General features: G+C 41.7%; 1 protein-coding gene across 3 annotated transcripts in view; it reads left to right on the top strand.

The window, feature by feature from the left end:
- Positions 1–25,056, top strand: part of LOC125454329 (serine/threonine-protein phosphatase 2A 55 kDa regulatory subunit B gamma isoform) — a 313,765-nt gene that overhangs the window by 41,916 nt on the left and 246,793 nt on the right. The gene's annotated exons all lie outside the window — the stretch shown is intronic.

The raw sequence follows: 25,056 nt of genomic DNA, 5'->3' as shown, positions 1-25,056 counted from the left end.
CTATTTACATTGACATGTGTAAGACATAACATTGGCCTACACCGCTCGTCATGATTTCAGCAGCAGAACCTTTGGGGCCCAGTGCTTGTTCCTCATCTTCCAATGCTGTTGGTGTGCTGTGCACACACAACAGGAGGCTTCAACAGTATGTTGTTTACCAATCACATTATAAGTAGCTCATTGCCTTAAAAGCAGGCTGCCTTTTAGAGAAGGTGGGGTTAAAAAAAAATTGATGTAGTGGAAATTCTTTCTGACACCAGATAACATCAAGGAATCTAGTCTGATGAATGCCTGGCTGGGGGATTTATGGGTGGGGATGTGAAGGAAGAGAGATGCCGTGACCGTACAGGGTAGGAATCCTCAAGGACTACCCTTAGAAGATTAACTCTGAAAGGTAGCTGTTAAGGATCTGGCAACAGTGTTTTAAGAAGTTGAATCACATGCAAATAGTCAGTGTCAGTCATTGCATCTCTGATGTCTCACTTGCCACCCCTGTACAACAGCAGCCTCTCTGGCCACTGAATACACCATAACCTATTACTCAGGAGCACTTCCTAGCACTTGGAACGTGCACATTGAATTTCTGCCCTCCCTTGTAGAAAAAGATTGCTCCTCCCCATTCTGTGCCAGATGGCTGAATGCTGTATGAGGGTGGGACAAGGATGTCTACACCTCAAGGAGATGGTTCTCCACAACGGCACAGAGGGGACCAAAGGAGCCACAGCATCCAACATCGTAAGAGAATGTGGAGAACAGATTCTTGTCTCAGGCTCTTCTCAGCTTCCGGTTGACCCTCCTCTTGGGATCTGACATAATGAGCAAACTGCAAATGGTTAGACTGTGTTCCTTGACTTTCCACTCCAATTCCTTTACCTCACAACAACCATCCCACAGGAAGTCCTGCGTTCTGTGACGATACTGTGCTTTTAAGAGAACTGTGTTCTATCCTGCTGCTCTTGCAGACAGATGTTGCTGCAGTGGTTCAGGGGTGTCTGCTTCAGGCAGGGCAGTTGAACCGTAGAATAGTAATTTCCTGTCGTTTGTATTTTCACGAAAGAAGTGCAGTGAAATGTGTTTAAGTTGTCATACTCTGCCAATATTAAGAACAGAAGTCATATATGTAAAAAAATTAAGACAATGTCCGTCTTAATCCGTTCACGGTTCATGGGGAAAGGACAGAAACCATATTCTCCACCTCTGCAGAAAGCTGACATTGAAGCTGCCGAACCTCGGGCTGTTGGAATCTCTGGTTGGACCACCATGCTGTCGCTGACAACGCCACAGTAACCACCTCAAGGACCCATCTTTGGCACCTTTAGGCACATTTCAAGGAACTGGCCTATAATGATAATTGCAGAGAGTTCCAGTGAGGACCTTGGTGTACGGCTTACAGGGAGGCTTTGACTGTACACGTGTACAAAGATGCTGATGAACTGTCTAACCTGTAACCTAGTTTTCCATCACCAAGGAAAGTGGAGGAGTCTATTCCTGCTTGGAACATAGATGGTTGCAGATATTATCCTCCCACAGCTTGTGCTGCATTTCCCTTATGTGTTGCCAACAGGGAGACACTGGTTCTGAACCTATTGTAGTTTCCTTGGAGACAGATAATTGTTCTTTGTCCTTTGCCATCCCTTTGAATATGTTGCAATAATGTATCAAACACTATGGACAACACTCCAGACTAATTTCAGACACTTTGTAATGAATACATTTCCATGAATTTTTTCAGTGGATAATTGTTAAGGCCGTCTGAATGGCTCTTTCATGTTTTTGAGTGTGGGCAGACGACGTCAGCATTGCCAGCAACTCTTGTCCAGTCCTGGTATCCTGGCATCACTTGGTCTGGTTAAATCAGGATAGTCATGTATCCAAGTGTGCTGTAAACCCCACTTCTGTTTTTTTTTTGGACTGTGGACTTAAAAATGAGAACATGTCCTACTGTTTGAAAAAAAGGATTGTGCAAGGTGATATTGCAGTTGAAAAGAAAACCAATTACGAGAGCTCATTGTCTGCAATGTTGCCTTAATTAAACAGTGGCAGAGGACCCTAACCTCTCACTTCGAGAGGGAGAAAGGTCGGGAGAGAATGTACTCCTGTCGAGTTTGTGCATGACTCGTAAGTAGGTAGGGAGATAAGTCATGAAATGACAGGAGTTTGCAGTGTGATATGGTTAGTTTAAGTGAGTGAGCAAAATCTTAGCCAATGGAATGAAATATAGGAAAATGTGAGCTTATGCATTTTGACTGGGCGAATAGAAGACCTGAATATTATTTAAATAAGGAAGACTGCAAAAGCTACAGCACAGAGGACCTTGGGGACCCACAAAATCACAAAAAAATGCTAACCTTCCAGCAGGTGATAAGAAAGGCAAGTGGAATGTCGGCCTTCATTTCAAGGGGAATAGAATATAAAAATTGGGAGTCTTGCTGAAACTGGACAAGGCACTAGCCAGACTACAGAGATAACAAAGTGTGGAGCTGGATGAACATAGCAGGCCAAGCAGCATCTTAGGAGCGCGAGAGCTGACGTTTTGGGCCTAGGCCCGAAACGTTAGCTTTTGTGCTCCTAAGATGCTGCTTGGCCTGCTGTGTTCATCCAGCACCACACTTTTTTATCTCCGGATTCTCCAGCATCTGCAGTTCCCGTTATCACTAGTCAGACTACAGCTGGAATACTGTGAACATTTCTGGTCCCCTTATCAAAGGAAAGATAAATTGACATTCGAGGCAGCCCAGAGAAGGTTAATTTAGTCGATCCTGGGTGTGGAGAGATTTTGTTTTTAAGGAGACAGTAGGTTTGGCCGGTACCCCTTGGAATTTTCAAAAAATGAGCAGCAACCTTATTGAAACATAGAGGATTCGTAAGGGACTTGATAGGATAGATGTGGGGAGGTAGTTTCCCCTTCTGGGAGTGTTGAAGACCAGAGGCCGCGATATCCGTATAAAGGATCACACATTTATGATATCAACAAACAGACATTTTAACTGAGGACAGTGACTCTGTGGAATTCTTTACCACCGAGAGCTGTTGAGGCTGGGTCATTGAGAATATCCTAGGTGAAGTAGATTATTTTTAAATTGTCAAAGGAATCTTTTATAGGGGCAAAAGGCTTTAATGTGGGGTTGAAGGTTATCAGATCAGCCATGATCTCATTGAATGGAGCAGCATTTCGATGAGCCAAATGTCCTACTTCTGCTCTTCTGTCTCATAATCTTCTTCAAAGAGTTGAAAGGAACCAGAAGTGAACTGAAGGAAAACACTGCATTGCCTATAATCTATATCTGGACTAATACCAGTTTGGTGCTTCATTGAATTTTTATTTTCTTGTTCCTTCCCCACCTGTATTATTTGTTTCATGTCCTTCTCATTGTGTGTAGGTTTGACTGTATCTGAATTATTTCCTTTTTAGTAGAGAGTTTGAGTCATTGACAGCTATAGGTCATTTTCTGCATTTCATCGAAAAGCAATCTCTCTGCATGAAATAGTTGTTTTCTTGTTAAGCACAGAAATTGGACTGTTTAATTTAACTTTTGGTTTAGTGGTCAGATAAATTGATGAGAGAGACAAAACGCAAACAGCAGATGCTAGAATCGAAGATAGACAAACAGGTGGCTGGAAGAACATAGTAGGCCAGGCAGCATCTGGAGGAAAAGAGCAGTCAACTTCCTCAGCACCTTCCTGTTTGTCTACCCAGGTAAATGGTTGACTTTGGATAGTTTGATTAAATATTTCCACATTGTGTTGACTTAACTTCCAGTGCACGAGTTGTGACAGTATGGGCATGTACCCGGTGTTGTTATGCAAGGAGTATGACTAACACATGCTCATTTTGAGCTCATTATCAAGCAACTTTATTTACACCTCTCTCATAGAGAGGGCAGCACAAAAAACAATTGCATGGCCTACCACAACATTTGTACAAGGGGTATGTGCTCATTTCTTAGCACAATTGGGACGGTGGAGGTTGTAGCTCACGTTGCATCCTGTCCCTACGGAGCCAATTCAAAAAAATTATACATGGTAGATATCCAGAGGCTATTCTGGGATAGCAAAAATATCCCATTGATGTGTCCAAATTGAAGACATACCTAGTCTATGAATTTGATGGACAATCCTGTAGCCATGAGCATATATTTGTGCTCAGCAGAACAGTGCAAGACAGTCTCGGTTTTAAAGTTCAACCACATAAAACATGAAGTTTACATTTTCTTGACAAAATTTTGTTATTTTTCTGTATTTGTTCACAAATATTATTACAATGCCCTGAAGTTGCCGTTCAAAATCTTAAATGGCTAGCTGCCTACTGCGATCATTGTTTCCTTTTCCTTATGAAGCCTGTGTCAAACTCTTTCTACAAATACTTAAAACACTGACTTTATTCTTCTCATTCTGGTGGTGGTAGTACTCTTCAAATTGTATTTGTGAGGATTTCCTGATATGTTCTGACAGATAAATGTCTACAGCATAATATTCCGTATGGGCCTTTACTTACATATTTTGATTCCGCAGTCTTGCGAAAGTTATGTACAATCGCAAAACTGTAGCCTTTGTATTGTGAGATAACGAAGTGTAAGGCTGGATGAACACAGCAGGCCAAGCAGCATCTTAGGAGCACAAAAGCTGACGTTTCGAGCCTACACCCTGTTGTGGTTTACTAGAACATATTTCGCGCTGCCTTTTGATCACATCTTTGATAGGCAGATAAATGATTAGCAAGACTACTCCCTTGACAAAATTAGTTACAGACTTCATTGTTTTCTCATTTAAAGCTAAAACAACAAACGCACTGGTCTAGCATTAACTCTCATGGTACAACAGTTCATGTTTTATGTGGTTGAACTTTAAAACCATGACTGTCTTGCACTGTTCTGCTGAGCACAAATATATGCTCATGGCTACAGGATTGTCCATCAAATTCATAGACTAGGTATATCTTCAATTTGGACACATCAATGGGATATTTTTGCTATCCCAGAATAGCCTCTGGATATCTACCATGTATAATTTTTTTGAATTGGTTGGGATGGTTGATTGGTGTGGAATACTTGGATTTTTTTTCAACTCTTTTATGGTATAATATGAGCAGATAAACCACCAACACCAAGGATTTACTGAACTGATGTCTTAGTGTTTCAATATTAGCTGGACTCCATTACATATTTATTCTCTGGGCTTGGCAACAACAAATAACCTGACTCTCTGTATAGTGAATATCATGATTGTACTGATCACAGTATACAATGTTTACGAGACAGATGAAATCTTCTTCGGTTTGTTTGAACTTTTAAACTTTTGTAATCTTTTCAATATTTCACCATGTCTCCTGATTAGCACATCTTTCTCAGCTTATTGGTGATAACATACAAGGTAATCTGCTCCTTCTTGTGGAACAGCAGCATGACTTCAGTGTTCTCTCCAAAAGTCAAAAAGAACTTGGTAGTCTGGATAAAGGTGAAGTAAGTTATTAATGATAACCAGCAATACAAACATTTAATCCTCACTCCACCACCCCTTGTCCACCTATTGTTTGAATGCGATAACAAGAGTAACAAAGTCTCAAACACAGTGTAGTATTGCTCATTTTAAAAAAAAAAAAATCATTCATGGGACTTCTTTATTGCCCAACCCCTAATTGTCCAGAGGGCAGCTAATAGTCAACGAAATGATTGTGGGTCTGGAGTCATATGTAGATCAGATCAATTAAGGATGGTACTTCCATCCCTGAAGGGCATCGGTGAGCCAGCTGGGTTTTTCTAACAATGGGCAATGGTTTCGTCGTCATCATTATTCTCATAATTACAGATTTTTATGAAATTCAGACTTCACCATCTGCCATGATGAGATTCAAACCTGGCTCCCCAGAACATCACTTGGGCCTTGGGGTTAATAGTTTGGTGACAAGATCACTAGGCCAATTCCTCTATCAAACTCATTGTCAGTATAAAAAGCTTTCTCCTTTTTACCCCATATTGTGAAGGTCCCATATCACAAATTGGGTTGGTTAAAATGAATGGAGTATTTAACATTTGCCATTCACACCCCTTCCTGTGATGCACTACATATCTTCCTGCCAATCTTCCCAATATTTATCTTGATAGCCCTGTGTCATGAGCTACATTTGCTCTTTGCCTTACATTAGTTAGTTACTGATGAATAAAGTTCACCTTGTTTGGATTTTAATTTGTGCAGCACCTTTAAAAAACTAACCTGAATTCTCCCATGAGACTCATTTACCAATTCTGAATAGTTTTCATTATGAACCTCTCCAATGCTGCACTCTTCAACATAAGGTATTTTAAGAGATTATATGGTGCGATTCATGGAGTTCATGATATAATGGAATTTCAAAATTTGAAGTCCTTCATTGAAATTATGCTTGGCCGTTTCGTTTTGTACAGTTTACTTGCATCAGCCACATTATTGTCCCTCTCTCTTTTTTAAGAAATGTGAAAGTTCAGCTGGAAATTTGCTTGCATATCCAACTGGTTTTGCCATTACGGCCTTGATTCTCTGCCATGTGAGTGAACATAGTGATGCAAATCGCATTTTCCCTGATGTAATATTGTTGACTAATTGCAGTGAAGCCCAACCAGTAGGGAGTCTGAAATATAGGATCTACCCAAATATTTCTTGCCGAGTGTAGGCCTCCAAGTGAAATGATTTATTTGTCATCTAACGTTACAGGTCAGGTAAAACTGACATTCTGTTTGTCAGATGGGCGAGAGCACAGTAGTCGGTAGTCAGATGTCTCTCTCAAAGTATAATGGCTGCAGCTACTCAGCAGATCTCTAATGGGAATATTTTAATAGCTGCTTTCTACAGTGAAATCCAAAAGTGAAATTCTGTGGCAGCATCTCTATTATGAGATTTAAAACACAGACATTTCAGAAAAAATAATCACCCCAGTATTACACTCATTTTTATGAGCTTCCTTCTGCAGTCTTTCCTTGGTACAGTACTGCTGTACTCTCTACCAGGAAATTTTTATTCCATTAAATGTCTTTTCTTAAAAAGTTTTTTTTGTGCTGGGAAGAACTTCTGTCCGAATGCCCCTGGTGTGTTCTCTGGACCTGCCTCAGTCTCTCTTCTTTAGCCACCAGCTCCCTTCTTTTTGCTAGCAACACTCTGATGCTTGTCAAGACCATTTGCAATCTCGGTTTCTCACGGCATCCATCCCCTCCTGGAGGCCACCAATTTCCAACTCCTCATCACAGTCATGCCCCAGTTTTATCAGCTGATGAAATCTTGAGCCATATTTCCGTTGCCTGCAGGCTTGACTTTTGCAATGTACTCTTGGCAGAAAATGCACATATTTTACCCTTCATAGATTTGATATCAACCAGAACTCTTCTGCCTGTATCCTAACTTGCGCCAAGTTCCATTTGCTTGTGCTTGCTGAGCGAGACTAGCTCCTGGCTCAGTAAAATCTCTCTCTTTCTGCTGTCTCCTCCAGCCTCAAAACCATGTATTCACTTTGCTGAATTACCCATAGTGTCCAGAGATGTGTAGGTTAGGTGGGTTAGCCATAAAAAATGTGGGGTTACAGGGTTAGGGTGGGAGTTGGGCTTGGGCTGGATGCTCTTTGAAAGGTCAGTATGGACTAAATGGGTTGAATAGCCTGCTTCCACACTGTAAGGATTCTGTGATGATTCCATAATGATCTGTCATCTTCCCTCTACCTCCCGCTCCCCGTTTTACTTTGGCTTCTCGTGTATCAGTGATTTGAATCACTTTTCTACCAGCAATCTCTTCAGCTTCTGAGGCCCTTGTGTGGAATTCCCTTCAAAACCTTTCTACTTCTATACCCCTCCTTCTACGTTGACGACAGCTCTTAAAACCGACCTCATTGGTCAGACTTTGTTAGTATCTAATTCTGAATACCTAGCAGTTAAAGGCAATAGGCAAGCAAGTATTGTGAACTAATTTGTTCATTGCAGTAAAGTATACATAGAGTCCAAGCTCTTGTGTTACAGCTGTCAGATATTTCTGAGCTGGAAGGATTCATGTCACACCTGTTCTCGAGATGGACCATAACATATTTGGCAGATTGATGAAAATATCTCTGTATGAAAGAGACTCAGCCAGAAAGTGGCTGGGTTTTATGGTGTGTGTTTGGTTGAAAGAAGCTCCTAACCAGAGTGTGTCCACCTGGACTCTTAAGAGCATTTAACTTCTAGTAAAGCTTTCGCCATTGATCCTATTATCTCCTCCTATGCCTTTGTCTCAGATTTTGTTAAATAACACTCCTGTTTAATGTGCCTCTATGTTTGGGTACATTTAAACCCACTAAATAAGTGCAAGCGTTTACGGCTTTCATTGTTTCATAGGGCCAACTATTCTATATTTAAAACACAACCTGAAAGGACTGCAGATGCTGTAAATCAGACAAAAGTAGAAATTGCTGGAAAAGTTCAGCAGGTCTGGCAGCATCTGAGGGGAGAAATCAGTTATTGTTTCGGGTCAGGTGATTCTTCCTCAGCACTATTCTATTTCTCACTTGGTAACCTCCATGTTACATTGTGTACATGTTTATTTCCCACTGTTTATTTTTGAGAGGAATGCATTGGATCTGTTTATTTCAACAAATAACTAAGTCAGAAATTGCAGTCTCCAATTTTTAGTGATGTTAAATTCTAGAGCTATTGCTCAACCTTTTTGACCTAAAGTGGTTGAGAATGTCTTAATGCTGACGAAGGGGATCTGTTAAAGGGAATCATCACCCTCCTTTTCCCAGATGGTTGTATGTACAGCAATTGTTTTTTTTTGTAAGATTTATAGTGATTTTTTTCTCTTGAACCTCTTTGTAATGGTTTGCATGCATCAGTTCAGTGCTATCTTGTTCTGAGATTTTTCTGAGATAACAAAGTGTGGAGCTGGATGAACACAGCAGGCCAAGCAACATATCAGGAGCACAAAAGCTGACGTTTCGGGCCTAGATCCTTCATCAGAGAGCGCTTTCATCAGCTCTCTCTGATGAAGGGTCTAGGCCCGAAATGTCAGCTTTTATGCTCCTGAGATGCTGCTTGGCCTGCTGTGTTCATCCAGCTCCACACTTTATTATCTTTGGATTCTCCAGCATCTGCAGTTCCCATTATCTCTGAGATTTTTCTAGTTGTTTTGAGAACCCCCTATCAGGAACAGTTGTTGGGTGTTGTAGGGGATTATGTAGTGTTAGATTTAATGACTGTGTTGCTTTTCTGAGCTAATTATTCCTATCCAATAAAGCAAAAAGAAACAAGGCATTTTGAAAGACCTGCCTTAATGTCCTGACGGTTATCAAAGTAGCATTGTTAACTTTTTAAAAAAAATTGAAATTTTGCAGTAATATCCATGCACTCATTTTGATGTTTACCTTGCCCATCATTTTCTCTTTCAAAATTGAGCCATCTATAAAGGTAAATAGAAAAGGTACCAGAGTATATAATAATTCTGTTTTCCCCCCAACCATTGTGGACAAAATGAAGATTATATGGGGCGAAAAACTAAGACCATGTATTTGGTCTGTATATTTAAGGTGTTCCTGAAAACCAGAACTTCATCAGAGAAGAAACAAAGAGCAGGAATAAATGGGTCTTCTTCTGAATGGTGACTAGTGGGGTACCTCAGCGATCAGCACTCGGACCCCAACTATCACAATATATGGTAATAATTTAGATGAAGAAACTCGATGTAACATCTTAATTTGCAAATGACACAAAGCTGAGTGGAAGGGTAAGCTGTGAGCTGAATTCAGAGATATTGTAGTGTAATTTGGACAGGCCGAGTGAGTGGGCAAATGCATGTTAGGTGCATTATAATGTGGGTAAATGTGAAGATTACCAAATGATAGCAAACGTAGGATAGCAGGTTACTCCTTGGCTGTAAATTGAGAATGGGAAATGTTCAGTGAAACCTGGGTGTCCTTGTATATCAGTTGCTGAAAGTAAACATGCAGAAGCAGTAGGCAGTAAAGAACACTAACGTTTGCCTTCATAATGAGAGAATACAAGTACAAGAACCAGGATATCTCGTTGCAATTATATAGGACATTGCTGAGGACACCCTGGAATACTGTGTGCAGTTTTGGTGTCTCTTTTTGAGGAAGGATGCTCTTGCTAAGGAGGGAGTGCAGCAAAGGTTTAGCAAATGAATTCCTGGAATGACGGGACTGAGGTATGAGGAGAGATAATGAGAACTGCAGATGCTGGAGAATTCAAGATAACAAAGTGTAGGTCTGGATGAACACAGCAGGCCAAGCAGCATCTCAGGAGCATAAAAGCTGACGTTTCGGGCCTTTTCTGATGAAGGGTCTAGGCCCGAAACATCAGCTTTTATGCTCCTGAGATGCTGCTTGGCCTGCTGTGTTCATCCAGCTTCACACTTTGTTTTCTGAGGTATGAGGAGAGTTGAGCCAGTTGGGTTGCATTCTCTGACATTTAGAAGAATGAAGACAGATCTTACAGAAGCGTACAAAATACTGACATGCCTGAGAAAGGTAAGGTGCACAAAGGATGTTTGTGATGTTGGAGGGATCCATACCAGGGGTGATAGTTTAAGGATAAGGGATAAATATTTTAGGACTGAGATAAAAAAAATTCACTGAGTGGTGGGCCTGTGGAATTTACTACAATAAAAAGTGGTTGAGGCTGAAGCATTGTCTTTTCAAAAGGGGATAGCAGACAGTTCTTGTGGATATGGGAATCAAGGTATAAGGGGAGGGGTGGGAGGGAAGAGTGGATCAGAATGTTGAGCCTGATGATCAGCCATGACCATGTTGAATAGTGAAGAAGCCTCAAGAGGTAGAATGACCTACTTCCACTTCTATCTTCTATATTTATGTGTTTCTATGTAATTGCAAAGGGTTCACTTGTGCAAAAGTTCACAAAGGGCCGCTGGAACGTTTGTTCAGCAATACCAGTTTAGCAAATGTCTTTTCTTCCAAAGAACATCGTGCACTTCTCACATCAGGCAACTTTAGGCGTTCATGTTTTACAAACATTGACTGCAGCTAACTCTCATCCTTTATACCAAATGTTGAAAATTATACTTCAACCAGAAGTCTGTAGTATTTGAGATTATTGTTCAAATTGCTTAAAGGATCAAGGGACAATTTGCCCTGTTGTCGTCTTGCAGAATTTTGCTGGGAACTTAGTTTGTGTGACTTTTCCTGAAGGCCTCATTGTGGCATTGAAAGTTTGGCTCTTGTTGATGCCATAGCTTTTCAATACAAAACCCAGAGGAAACCTACGCAGGTACAAGGAGAGCGTGAAAACTCCACACACATTGGCACCTGAACGTAGAAGCAAACCCAGGCCTCTGGTGCTGTGAGGCAGCCATGCTAACCACTGTGCCACTCTGCTGCCAGATGAATTTTTAAATGTGAATTGATAGCCTACTCTGTTTATTGCCTGTGTTTGATTATGAAGACATCTTGCCTGTGTATTCGATCCATTTTTAGAAAAGATTGCTAAATATGTAGAGGGAGCACTTGAGCTGCTGTCCTGTACTCAGTTTGGAAAATTAAAAATGCCTTTTTTCTGTATTTGCATGCGTTTTCTGAAAAGGATTTGAGTTGCATTTTGAATCCTCCAGAGCACCACTGGATTTAATGAAGGCAATTTTATTTATACTTCAGTATGAGCTGCTAAAAAGAAGTTTCTGCAATTTAAATACAATTTGTTAAATAGTGGATTTTTGTAGTTCATATTCAGATTACTTTAACTGAGAGTTTTCTTCAAACTGGCTTGCGTTGCTAAAAATTCTTTATGATAATTGATGAGTCAGTTATCATTATGTATAGCATTCAATGAAATACATGCTTTGCCAAATAAGTGGGAAGTGAATATACAGGTCTCAAGCCTTTTCTGAAAAAGAACAGAATTTGAATATGTTTCTTTACTGTTTGAGAACTGGTAGTGATGCATGGATATTTCACATTATTTGAGAGAGGAATATATAAGTAGGGAGGTTTATGCTAAAACTATGCAACGCACAAGTCAAAAAAATGTTGGAATACCATGAACAGTTTAGGGGCCTTTATTTAAGGAAAGATATATGGCAGCAGATGCAGTCCAGTGAGGGTTTCTGTACTAGGTATGGATCGACTGCCTTAAGAGGCGGGGTTGAGTAGATTTGGTCTCTACTTCTTGGAATATAGAAGGTTGAGAATATTGAAGTATTGAAACATACAAGATTCTTAGGGGACTTGACAGGACAGATGAGGAAAGGTTGTTTCTCCTTGTGGGAGAATCGAGGACTGGGGGCATAATCTCAGAACAGGGATTTGCACGTCTGAGACAGATGATAATGAATTTCTTCTCTGCGGATTGTGAATCTGCAGAATTCTTTACTGTAGAGTGTTGTGAGTCTACGTCATTAAATAAATAAGACTGATTGGTAAGGGAATCGAGAGTTATGTGCGTAGGACAGGATTGTGGAGTTGAGAATGATCAGATCAGCCGTGATCTCGTAGAAATGGTGTAATATTTTGATGGGCTGAACAGCCTAGTTCTGCTGTAAGAATAGCCGTCTTCTGAGATGATGTCACTTTTACAAAGTCAGTATCATGCCTTCCAGTTTTGTTTTCTTATCCTCATGTTGTAAAATAGATGATCACGATGGGCCAGAGTGTTTTGACGGCATATTATTCAGGCAAACACTATTAAATGCAAAAGTTCAAGGAATTTAAAGATAATATGAGTTATACCATCAGTTATGTTGCACCATTTGCATCACTCCACTGTTTAACTTGCATCAGCTACCATAAGGGGAGTACACATTGCTCAATAGCAATTGCACGTTTCCTGGATTGATATCAATTCTTGGGGTGCAGTCAATTAAAATGAGTCACAGTTAGGGGACCTGGTCTTGACCGAATTTACGGCCTGCATATTTTTCATCCGAGGAAGACGACAAAAGAATGTTTAAAATTATGAAATCTCAGTTCTAACTGAAGCAAGTTGGGGAACTTGAAAAATTCTCCAAGTTTGCCAGTTTACGGTTATTGGCTTTGCTGTCCAAAGTCTGTTGGTAACACAGTTCTGTTACTTTTAGATTGTCTTTGTCTTTGTTTTTCTAGACCTTTTTTGTTTCTTTTAATCATCACTTCCTCATCTCGAATATTGGCCATTTAATATCCATTACCCTATTCAATTACCAGATTCACATTTTCCCTTCAGATGCATACAATACTTTGAAATGTATGTGAATGAACATTTTGCATTTCTTACTGTTGTACCGTTAGAAGTTGATTCTTAAAATTGATAATTTAACAGCACAGAAGGAGGCCAATGCATCTCTCTTTTCTTGAACCATCAAAAACTCATTTCATCACAGCCCTTTGTTTCCTCGTCAGTCCAGGAAATCACCTTTGTTTCAACTGTTCATCTAATTTTTAACAAAATGCAATGCTTTTGCCTTAAGGAGTTGGTCAGTTAAACATTCTATGGCCCATCAACTTGCCCCCTGCAGACATTTCTCTCCTCCCCACAGTTTTGTTAACTGACTCCTGTAATGTGGTAACAACTTAACATTGACTTCCCAATTGCAGGAAGTAGTCTTTCAGTACTGATCCTCAAATTAAACACAAATTTTAAAACCTCCAAAAAAAATTCTTCATTTTCTCTGAGCTCAATGGAAATAATTTGTTAGATCTTGTTTTTCCTTCATAATTATACCTTGGCTCAATGAATGTGTTTTCTCATTACAGTTTGATCGATTCTGAATGCATGTGCCTTTCAATGTCTGTTTTTAAATTGGGGTGCTTAAATCTTCTTGTAAAATATCTTTTGGGGCATACCATCTTCTGGAATAATATCGAGCCCTTACTAATAAATGTTAAAATGTTATTTGCCATTTTTTTTTCTTGCTTTACCCAGCTGTACTTGCATCTATTTTGTAACGTACAAAGCTAGTCCCAACCTTCATTCAGGTTGGTTTGGAAATACTTTTTAACCCATTTTAATTTCTGATACTTGCTTTGATTTGAATTGCTAATCTGTATTATCTCACACGGTTGGTGCCATGAGGAACACTGAGTGTGTTTCAAAAACTGATGATTTGTGGGGACATATACATTTCCTTTAGAGTTGGATTGATTTTTACTAGAATGTAGAAGCAGTGTTCTCGATGGAAACATCGTGTCTGATCTGACTGTTCAGAATTATTGAGTCATGTAAATGATTTGTTTGATATCATATAAGCCATTGCTGAATGTGATCTTTCTGATCTGTTGAATAAATCTTGATTGCTTGAGTATCTTTCTTCAATGATAGGTTTTTAGAAAAAGAAGTGCTGTGATGTTGGTAACTCTTTTTTGCTTTTGTTGGGAATATAATATCATACTGCTAAGTATGTCACCGTTATCATGAAACAATTTAGTAACGATCTTTGAGCAGCCAAAAAGAATGCAGACTGGATACATCATTTCTCGGGGCACCATTGAGTTAGGTTTGTAAAGTTAAAATGACCCAGGGCCATCCATGCTGTATTTTGGAAAGACAATTGAAAGAAATGTACAATGGTGCCCTTTTTGCCAAGGTCATGTATAACGTAAAGATGATGAATTCCACATGTCACCAACCTTGTGTCTAAATCAAGGAGGTGCTTGTTGAATAAAGGTTTCAAAATGCTATAGTGACCTTGAGATTGCTGTAGAGACGCATTATCACTGAGTCTAAATACTATAGTGTGGGTGGAGTTAGAACACTCAGAAGATTCAGGAGCACGTGAACTTCAGCTTACAAGGAAAATAGGTTAGTGCTTACCTAATGTAGTTATAAATTAAAGCTTACTATGTCCGTTAGTTGCCATGGAAATAAGTATTTGCTATTAATGCATATCAAGCAGTGCTACTTTTGAAGGCTAAGCCTGAAGAGCGTTCTTGATTTTGCATTCTCCATTACCAGTCTATAAAGAATCCAGATTCACAATGTAACATCAGGCTACGTAAAAAAAGAGCGCAGCAGCATTAAAACAGGTGCCTCTTTGTATTGGTCTTTCTGTGGAGATTTGAAGTGGACAGTTACATTGAAAATAGAGAGTGATATTTTGAGGTTATAGAACACCTCCCATTGCAGGCCTTGCTGTGCCCAAACATGAAAGGAATGTTAAATAATACCGTAATGTAGAGCATGCTTTTCTTAAAAATTATTTAATGCGTGTAGCTGTCCTAATAATGTAATCACTTATCAGTAATGATTTGTACTGTATCTTAAATTGCACAGCTAATGTGATTGTAACATTCTTTCTTCTCATTACTATCCGGTATGCTTTCTGTTCAACTAACCTATGAAGAGTTTTCTTCTTTGCAAACAAAACCAAAAGCAGAGCGGATGTGATTTTGCTTTTAATAAATGTTACTAGAACAAAGTGCGTTCTTCTGAAATTCCTTTAATTGTGAGCTATTTACTCTGTTTCTAATCTCCAAAAGTGTAATTGCAGGAAACACCTAATAAACCAGAATCTAGAAAATTTGGCACCATCAGTGTTTATAAATACAACCCAGCAAGAAGATAAAGGATTGCTAAATATTAGCAGAGACTCGTTAAATGTTTGCAGCCAAATTCATTTCTTTATTACCGCAGCACTTCTTTAAATGAAGAATTTTCAGGTTATTTGTTCACCAACAACTTTGAAAAAAACATGCAATTCTTGGAAAAGCTATATAAAGTTGTCATATGGTAAAAATAGGCCTAGGGATATTATTACAAATGTTGCCAGGAATCTGATGGGCACAGTAGCACAATCTCGAAATTTGCTTGTTCTGCTTTCAACAATTATCATTAAAATACTGCTTCCTAATGATTACTTTTTTCTTAAGGTTAATTTTGTAGCAGTTTCATAACTGCTCTTTCTTTGCATCTCGGTTTGCACAGTGCCTATTTGACTTAGACTACATGGAAACCCTGACAGCCACAGACTTATCATCTCTAGATTGAAAAATGATGTTATCTTTTCATTCACCGGATTGGATTTTGAATGCAAAAGGCATTCTAAAAAGCTATGAAATTAATATCTGGAAACTAAGGCCTATGTGTGCTTAAAAAAAAAAGCTTGTATCAAATAGTGGGCTCTGCAATTTTATTTTTTTAATCAATTTCATCATTTTGTCCACTTGCCCCATCCCCCCACCATTCCCATGACCTTCCGTCCCATTTCCTTGGTCCCTACCATCAATCCAGTTCCGCCCCTGGCACAAAGAACCTTGTTAGGCTCCCCTTCATATGCACTGATTTCCTTCTTCAGCAATTTCACCACAGCATGGCCCTCACCGACCACTCCTGAGACACTTACTCCACTCTCCCAGAGAACAAAATGCCTTGGCATGTTCCAACAAACACCCACTAAAGGAACTCCGATGGACATTCCCTTCGAACTGAATAATCAAAGCTGACTGGCAAAACGCAGTATGGTTATAAAACAAAAAGACTGAAGTAAGGTTTGGTGCAGTAGGACAAATAAAATTGTCCAACCAAATCTGTTACCTTGGCTTGGAGCATTGAGCTGTGGCTAGAGAAATGGTTTTCACCTTTTGAGAGGAAACAAGATTTAGATTGCCCACTAACCTCTTAGTTAAACTTTTATTCATATTGCTTATGTCTGGTTCTGTCTGTGTGTGCCTGTTCACTTTTCTGTCTGTGTGCATGCATGTCCGTATGTATAAGATACGAAATGAGGTTTAACTGTCATCAGTGTTGAGACCCTTGACCGACTGTTGATGTTCAATTTGATTCTTTAATTATAGCAAGTGTGTCAGTTATATTTGTGTTGTGTTTTATGCAAAAATGACCAAGGTATCATATCAGAGATAGCAAGAAATGCAGATGCTGGAGTCAGAGATAAGTGTGGAACTGGAGAAACTAGGCAGGCCAGGCGGCAGAAGAGGACCAGGAAAGCTGACATTTTAAGTGGGGGAAATAGAGAGGGAGGACGGAGCTGAGAAATAAATAGAGAGGAGGGGTGGGGCTGGGGAAGGTAGGTGGAATGGTGATAGGTGAGTGAAGGTAGGGAGTGGTGAGGTTTGGTCAGTGGAGTGGGAGGAGTGGTTGGGTGGGAGAGAAGATGGACAGGTTGTGTCAGGTCAAGGAGATGGGGATGAGAGGAGAGTTGGACATGGGATGAGGCTGGAGATGGGGAGATTTTAAAACTGGTGAATGTCATGTTTAGACCATTGGACTGTGGGCTCCCAAGGTGGAATATGAGATGTTGTCCATTTTTAGGCCACCAGGGTGTCGGCTCCAGTCCATGTTTAGGCCTTCTGCACTCCATACTTGACAACCAATGACGCTTTCTGGTCGCCAACTATTTTAACTCCACCTCCCACTCCCTTGGCGACGTGCCCATCCTCGGGCTCCTCCAATGACACAATGACACTACCAGCAAACTGCAGGAGTGACACTTCCTACTCCAACTTGGGAGTCTACAGCCTGATGGCCTAAGCATGGAATTCACCCAGTTTTAAAATCTCCCCGTCCCCCGGCCTGATCCCATGTTCAACACTCCCCATCATCCCTGCCTCCTTAACCTGACACAACCTGTGTGTCTTCTATGCCACCCAACTGCCCCCATCCGTCCCACTGATCAATCTCCACCACTCCCTACCTACACACACCTATCACCATCCCACCTACCTTCCCCATCCCCACTCCTCCTCTCTATTTATTTCCTGGCTCCCTTCTCTCTCTCCCCATTTCTGAAGAAGGATCCTGACCTGAAACATCAGCTTTCCTGCTCCTCTGATGCTGCCTGGCCTGCTGTGTTCCTCCATCTCCACACTGTGTCAGAACATAGAACAGAGAACAGTACAGGCCCTTCAGTCCACGATATGCTGAACTTTTATCCTAAACCTAAGATCTATCTAACCTCCACCGCTGCCTTGTACTATCATCCATATGCCTAACTAATAGCTGCTGAAATGCCCCAATGAGGTCGACTCCACTACCCTCTCTGGTAAAGCATTCCACACCCCTACCACTCTCTGAGTAAAGAACCTACCTCTGATGCCTCCCCTATATCTGCCTTGACTCACTTTAAAACTATGTCTCCTCGTAAAAGCTACCTCCACCCGAGGAAAAAGTCTCTGGCTGTCCATTCTATCTATACCTCTGATCATTTTGGACGCTTCTATCAAGTCACCCCACATCCTTCGTCATTCTAAAGGGAAAAGCCCTAGCTCTCTCAACCTTTCCTCATAAGACCTTCCCTCCATTCCAGGCAACATCCTGGTAAAACTCCTCTGCACCTTTTCTAATGCTTCCACATCTTTTCTGGTTACCTCAATACAGGACTGGACACAATACTCCAGATGTGGATGAACCAGATGTGTTATCTCTGACTGCAGCATTGACAATTCTTACTTTCTTTGAGGCAAAAATAGACAAGACCTAACTATTTTCTGGCATGTGATAATGGGAACTGCAGATGCTGGAGAATCCAAGATAACAAAGTGTGGAGCTGGATGAACACAGCAGGCCAAGCAGCATCTTGGGAGCACAAAAGCTGATGTTTTGGGCCTAGACCCTTCATCAGAGAAGGGGAAGGGGAGAGGGAACTGGAATAAATAGGAAGAGAGGGGAGGCGGACCGAAGATGGAGAGAAAACAAGATAGGTAGAGAGGAGAGTATAGATGAGGAGGTAGGGAGGGGATAGGTCAGTCCAGGGAAGATGGACAGGTCAAGGAGGTGGTTGGAAATGGAGGTGCGGCTTGAGCTGGGAGGAAGTGATGGGTGAGAGGAGGAACAGGTTAAGGAAGCAGAGACAGGCTGGGCTGGTTTTGGGATGCAGTGGGGAAAGGGGAGATTTTGAAGCTGGTGAAGTCCACATTGATACCATTGGGCTGCAGGGTTCCCAAGCGGAATATGAGTTGCTGTTCCTGCAACCTTCGGGTGGCATCGTTGTGGCACTGCAGGAGGCCCAGGATGGACATGTCGTCTGAGGAATGGGAGGGGGAGTTCAAATGGTTCGCGAGTGGGAGGTGCAGTTGTTTATTGCAAACCGAGCGGAGGTGTTCTGCAAAGCGGCCCCCAAGCCTCCGCTTGGTTTCCCCAATGTAGAGGAAGCCACACCGGGTGCAATGGATACAATATACCACATTGGCAGATGTGTAGGTGAACCCCTGCTTCGTGTGGAATGTCATCTTGGGGCCTGGGATAGGGGTGAGGGAGGTGGTGTGGGGGCAAGTGCAGCATTCCCTGCGGTTGCAGGGCCAAACTCATCCTCACCCTCAACAACTTCTCTTTCGATTCCTCCCACTTCCTACAGACAAAGCGGGTGGCCATGGGTACCCACATGGGCCCAAGCTATGCCAGCCTCTTAGTAGGCTACGTGGAACAGTCCCTCTTCCGCACCTACACAGGCCCCAAACCCCACCTCTTCCTCCGTTACATTGACTATATCGGCACCGCCTCTTGCTCCCCAGAGGAGCTCGAACAGTTCATCCACTTTACCAACACCTTCCACCCCAACGTCAAGTTCACCTGGACCATCTCCAACACAACCCTCACCTTCCTGGACCTCTCAGTCTCCATCTCAGGTAACCAGCTGGAAACTGATGTCCATTTCGAGCCCACTGACAACCACAGCTACCTAGAATACACCTCCTCCCACCCACCCTCCTGCAAAAATTCCATCCCCTATTCCCAATTCCTCTACCTACGCCATATCTGCTCCCAGGATGAGGCATTCCACTCCTGCACATCCCAGATGTCCACGTTCTTCAAGGACCGCAACATCCCCCCGCAGTGGTCGAGAATGCCCTTGACTGCGTCTCCAGCATTTCCCACAACACATCCCTCACACCCCGCCCCCACCACACCCGCCCCCAGAGGATCCCCCTCGTTCTCACATAGCACCCCACCAACCTCCAGATACAACGCATCATCCTTCCGCCATCTACAATCTGACCGCACCACCCAAGCCATTTTTCCATCCCCACCCTTGTCTGCTTTCTGGAGAGACCACTCTCTCCGCGACCCCCTTGTCCGTTCCACACTCCTCTCCAACCCTACCACACCCGTCACCTTCACCTGCATCCGCAGGAAGTGCTACACTTGCCCGCACACCACCTTCCTCACCCCCATCCCAGGCCCCAAGATGACCTTCCATATATCAAGCAGATGTTCACCTACACATCTGCCAATGTGGTATATTGTATCCATTGCACCCGGTGTGGCTTCCTCTCCGTTGGGGAAACCAAGCGGAGGCTTGGGGACCGCTTTGCAGAACACCTCCGCTCGGTTTGCAATAAACAACTGCACCTCCCAGTCGCGAACCATTTTAATTCCCCCTCCCATTCCTCAGACGACATGTCCATCATGGGCCTCCTGCCGTGCCACAATGATGTCACCCGTAGGTTGCAGGAACAGCAACTCATATTCCGCTTGGGAACCCTGCAGCCCAGTGGTATCAATATGGACTTCACAAGCTTCAAAATCTCCTCTTCCCCACTGCATCCCAAAACCAGCCCAGTTCGTCCCCTCCCCCCACTGCATCCCAAAACCAGCCCAGCCGGTCTCCGTTTCCCTAACCTGTTCTTCCTCTCTCCCATCCCTTCCTCCCACCTCAAGCCGCACCTCCATTCCCTACCTACTAACCTCATCCCACCTCCTTGACCTGTCCGTCTTCCCTGGACTGACCTATCCCCTCCCTACCTCCCCACCTATACTCTCTCCACCTATCTTCTTTTCTCTCCATCTTCGGTCCACCTCCCCCTCTCTCCCTATTTATTCCAGAACCCTCACCCCATTCCCCTTTTCTGATGAAGGGTCTCGGCCCGAAACGTCAGCTTTTGTGCTCCTAAGATGCTGCTTGGCCTGCTGTGTTCATCCAGCTCCACACTTTTGTTATCTTCTATTTTCTGGCATGCTTTGGTGGATTAGTGCCTGGTTGTGGAGGCATAAAGCAAACCAGACAGTAAATTGTCTTTGCTGCTTTAAACTGTGGATGCTGAAGGTTTCTGTCCACTTTACTCTGTCACATTGGTGAACCATAAAAGCTTGACTGGTTTTTCTTAACGCAGCATCTAGAATCTTGTAAATCATGAGCTGTAATTGATTGAAGCCGAGCAGCATATTGCTTAGGTCTTGGGAAATGTTGCTGTTGTTGCTGTGGGCCTGCAGAACAAGAGGAGTGATGTGTGTAGAAAGTGATGCACAGCAATAATCCTTGAAAGACAAAAACAGTCTAAGTCTGAAATGGATTGAGAGGGCATAACTTCCACTATTGCCATGGAAAAGATAATAAAATTAACTATTCATATAATCCTGATATTATGACATGGAAAATTGGAATTGTTTTTCTTAAATTACTGTTTTGTATTAATAACAGTGGCAATAATGCCAGTAAAACTATTACAATCGCTTAAGAAAAACAGTAGGTCTGGCAGCATCTGTATAAAGAAAACATGGTTAATGTTTTGAATCCTTTGACCCTTCTTCAGTACTGATGATACTGATAATGTAGTGATGAGTTGCCTTCTGAAAAGTTGTAGAAGTGGAACCAGTTTGTTGTTGATGGCTATTATATATAATGTGCATTATTATTGAACAATAAACACTTGCCAGAAAATATTTAGAAATGCATTCTTATTCTTGATACCTGCAATGAATGCTTATCTTTTCATTGTGCACTGCAGAGATTTTACTCCTAAAGATATTGACATTTCTAATTTACCCAGAAATGCCTGAAAGATGTTTTGAAATTAATGCAAAAAAAGAGACTGGATTTCAAATGTTAAGTACATAGAGAATGTTTGCTGTAAGTTGAAAGACCATAATTAAATCAAGGCTTCTTTATTAATTGATAAACCATGAAAATCAAAGTTGAAACATTTACAAATCTAGTCTGATACCTTTTTATTGGGTGACCTTAAATCAACAAAGTTTAGTGGGCTAATATTTACAATATGGGTTCAGGTAGGGGACTTGCTGTAATTAGTATTCATACCATAACCCTTCTAAGTATTTTACTGAATCAACATGCCTCGGTCTGTTGGAATATTGAATTTCTGTTATCAAAAGTGTTGTATTCATTTTCCAGTGAACTGATAGAATTCCGTGCTGTATACCTATTGAGAATAATCACACCTAGGAGTGATTGCAAGGTAGCAATGTCAGAGAAAGAGGTGATGGGATGGGAGGTTAACAAGAACAGGGTAAAGGAGACTTGTAAATTGCTTAGCTAAGCAGAGTTTTAAAAGGATTCTTCCACCCCCCGCCCCCAAATTTTGTCATGTTATCTGTATATTTTACTTTTTCTTTCCTATCCTGTGTGTTAAGCTGTCTAGGTTAGTTTAACAATTATGCTCTTGGTTTTCAAACTAGGTGCCCTTGAGCATAACTGTCAGCATGCAACCCACCTAACCCCAACATGACCTGAGATTGTAAAGGCCATTGATTAAGTACCACCAAGGTTGCCAGTGCAACTGGAATCCCTACTGAGATTTGGCAGAGGAGGATATTCGAGTGAACGAGTGCACGTCAGATCATGGAGACTCCATGATTGAGATCAGAGAGACAGAGATGACAAAACTGAGTTATCGTAACTACAGAGGGTCCACCACAGGGAAAGAAATGGCAAAACCCCTCCTCCGTCACCTTTCCCCAAGGGCTGAAGAACTCCTTAGGAATCACAATGCGGATTCCTCCCATCAAGAGGCACAGTGGAGATGACCCTTGCAGCAAGACGAGTCCAAAACAAAAGTGCAGCTAGTAGCTGCAATCTCACAAAGGTCTTTGACTGTTAAGTGGGAGGTATTATGGACTGTTCTCCACAAATATTGACCACCTGCAGAAATGCATACAGCAGGAAAAATCGCAAGCTGTGATCTTTAATGGGTTTATTCCAAATCCAATGGGGTCCGAACTTGGGCCATGCAAGACTGTTGTTGCACCAAAGCTTTTCTCCCCTTCCTCCAAGTGATGTTCCACCCCATGTCTATAAAGCTTCCTGTATCAGTGGAACTTCTCCAAGGGATGAGCGGCAAACTGTAAAACCTGAGTTACCTCCAGGCTGGAACCAAAATCTCTCCAACCTCTGTCATTGAAGTGCAGGATGTGGAAGGTGCTTGGATGTTCAGAAGATGCGCTGCAAACCATGACTGATACATTCACTGAGACATTTTAGAGAATGGGCCTTGGGCCTAAACCATCAGGTTGTTAAAGCTGTTCTGCAGCCTACTCCCACTGTGCAAGAAAGTCTCCCTTCCCTTCCACCAACGAAGGTTCAGGGCAAGTTACTAGGACAACACGGACAAATTATAATTTCTTAGGGAAACTCCTAATAATGAGTTCAGACATCTGTGATAAAAATTTGGCCCCTTTTCAGTTTGTCAGCACAGCCTCTAGCCATCTAAATAATATAGTGTATCATGATAGACCTTTAACCTGGCACCAAACTCTTGATCTTAAGGGTCAGTAGTGTTACCTGCCCTTCTGAATGGGTTGAAGACATAGACAACGTATAACTTCTTTTTTGAGGTGTATCACCAATGGCCCAATAGGCAAGATGGGTGCTGTAGTAGTATTATCCTCCATCAGGCCACCAGTGCCTACTTTGAGGCACTGGCTCCAGTCAGTCAGCTATGCCAGGTGGACTGCATTGTCTTGAAGCCTGACGCAAGACTTGTGAAACCAGCCCTTTGCTCTGAGCTTCTTCACAGCAAGCAGGAGGGCAGAGTAAACACTGCTGGGACGTCCTCCAAAAGCCATGTCTCTCACCAACTTCTGTGTGTTTCCAACCTAAGACCGCCTCAACTGGAGAAGCAGCATCAGTAAGGTGCTAATCCTCTTGGAGACAACCATGTGGAAGCTAAGCACAAATAGCAGAAGGAGTGTGTGTAAACCTGAGTACCCCACCTACCCGCCAGTTCAATTCCTTGCCCCCTTCCCTGTAGCAGGCTATGTGGATCCAGCATTGACCTGTACAGTCATCTCCAGATATACAACCCTAAGAGTGTAAGAAAGTTATCTCAGATCCCGAAAGACTACCTAGAAAGAATTTTTCCTTGGAAAAGGTGGGGATTAATTCCAGGCAGCCAGTATGGATATATATACATGCATTTAGTGAATACAAATGTACCATGGGAAGGCCATGTACCACATTAATTGCTTTTCATCCACAGTCTAGACTGTAACTTTCTACCTTGCAGATCCTACACAACTACTTTTTCTTTCTCCCTGAGACAGCAAGTAATTGGCCAGTCAACTGAAGGTGGAAACCCAAAGGAGATAAAACTTTATATGAAATTACACTCCAACTCTCAAAGCAAATTGAATTCCAAGATTCGGTGTGATTATGAACCTGCACTATTGAATTTTGAGCAGCTGCGTGCACCAAAGCTTGTGTTTTGAAACAATGCCGATTTATGTGTAATATAATTGTAACCATCAAGCCCTTTTAAATCAACGTCTGAGTGAGATATAATTCCATAATTTCAATTTCACTGCAAAAATGTAATCAAAATAAATCCATTGCTTCTTTCTAGGCATGTTATGATTGTTCTTAAATCAAGAATATTACGGGAGGAGTGTGTTACCTTGTATATGGTTGTTGTTATTAAATGATGTAGTGCACTTTCCAAATGCAATTAAAGATTGGATGAATGAAATTCATCAAACTGCAGCTGGGTTCTTCCACACTTCGGATGGATACAGTGGAAACAAAATTACATGCCTATCACAGAAACTGAGGTCTCAAGATGTCTTTTTTTTATTTGTGGTGTGTTAATTGCTTGTCTGTGTTTGGCTGTTGCTGCTGACTCGAATTATTTAATCTTTAAGACTCTCCATTGAACTTTCAGTGAATATACGAAATAGGAATTGAACTAGACCATTCAGCCCCTTAAACCTAGTACATTATTCAATAAGATCATGGCTGATTTGGTTGTGTCTTAAATTCTATGTTTCTGTCTAGCCCAAATCCTCTTGATTCTCCTGTCTGGCAATAATTTATGCATCTCTGTCTTTTAAAAATATTGAACGACTCCATCTCCAACAGTTTTGAGGCAGAGAGTTCCAAAGTTGTTAAAAGAAAAAAAACTGCAAATGCTAGAATTCAAGTTAGACAAACAGGTGGCTG

The sequence above is a fragment of the Stegostoma tigrinum genome, chromosome 1 (genome assembly GCF_030684315.1).
Source record: "Stegostoma tigrinum isolate sSteTig4 chromosome 1, sSteTig4.hap1, whole genome shotgun sequence".
Classification (NCBI taxonomy): domain Eukaryota; kingdom Metazoa; phylum Chordata; class Chondrichthyes; order Orectolobiformes; family Stegostomatidae; genus Stegostoma; species Stegostoma tigrinum.
The sequence above is the reverse complement of the archived record's forward strand: the minus strand, read 5'-3'. Positions and strand labels throughout refer to the sequence as shown.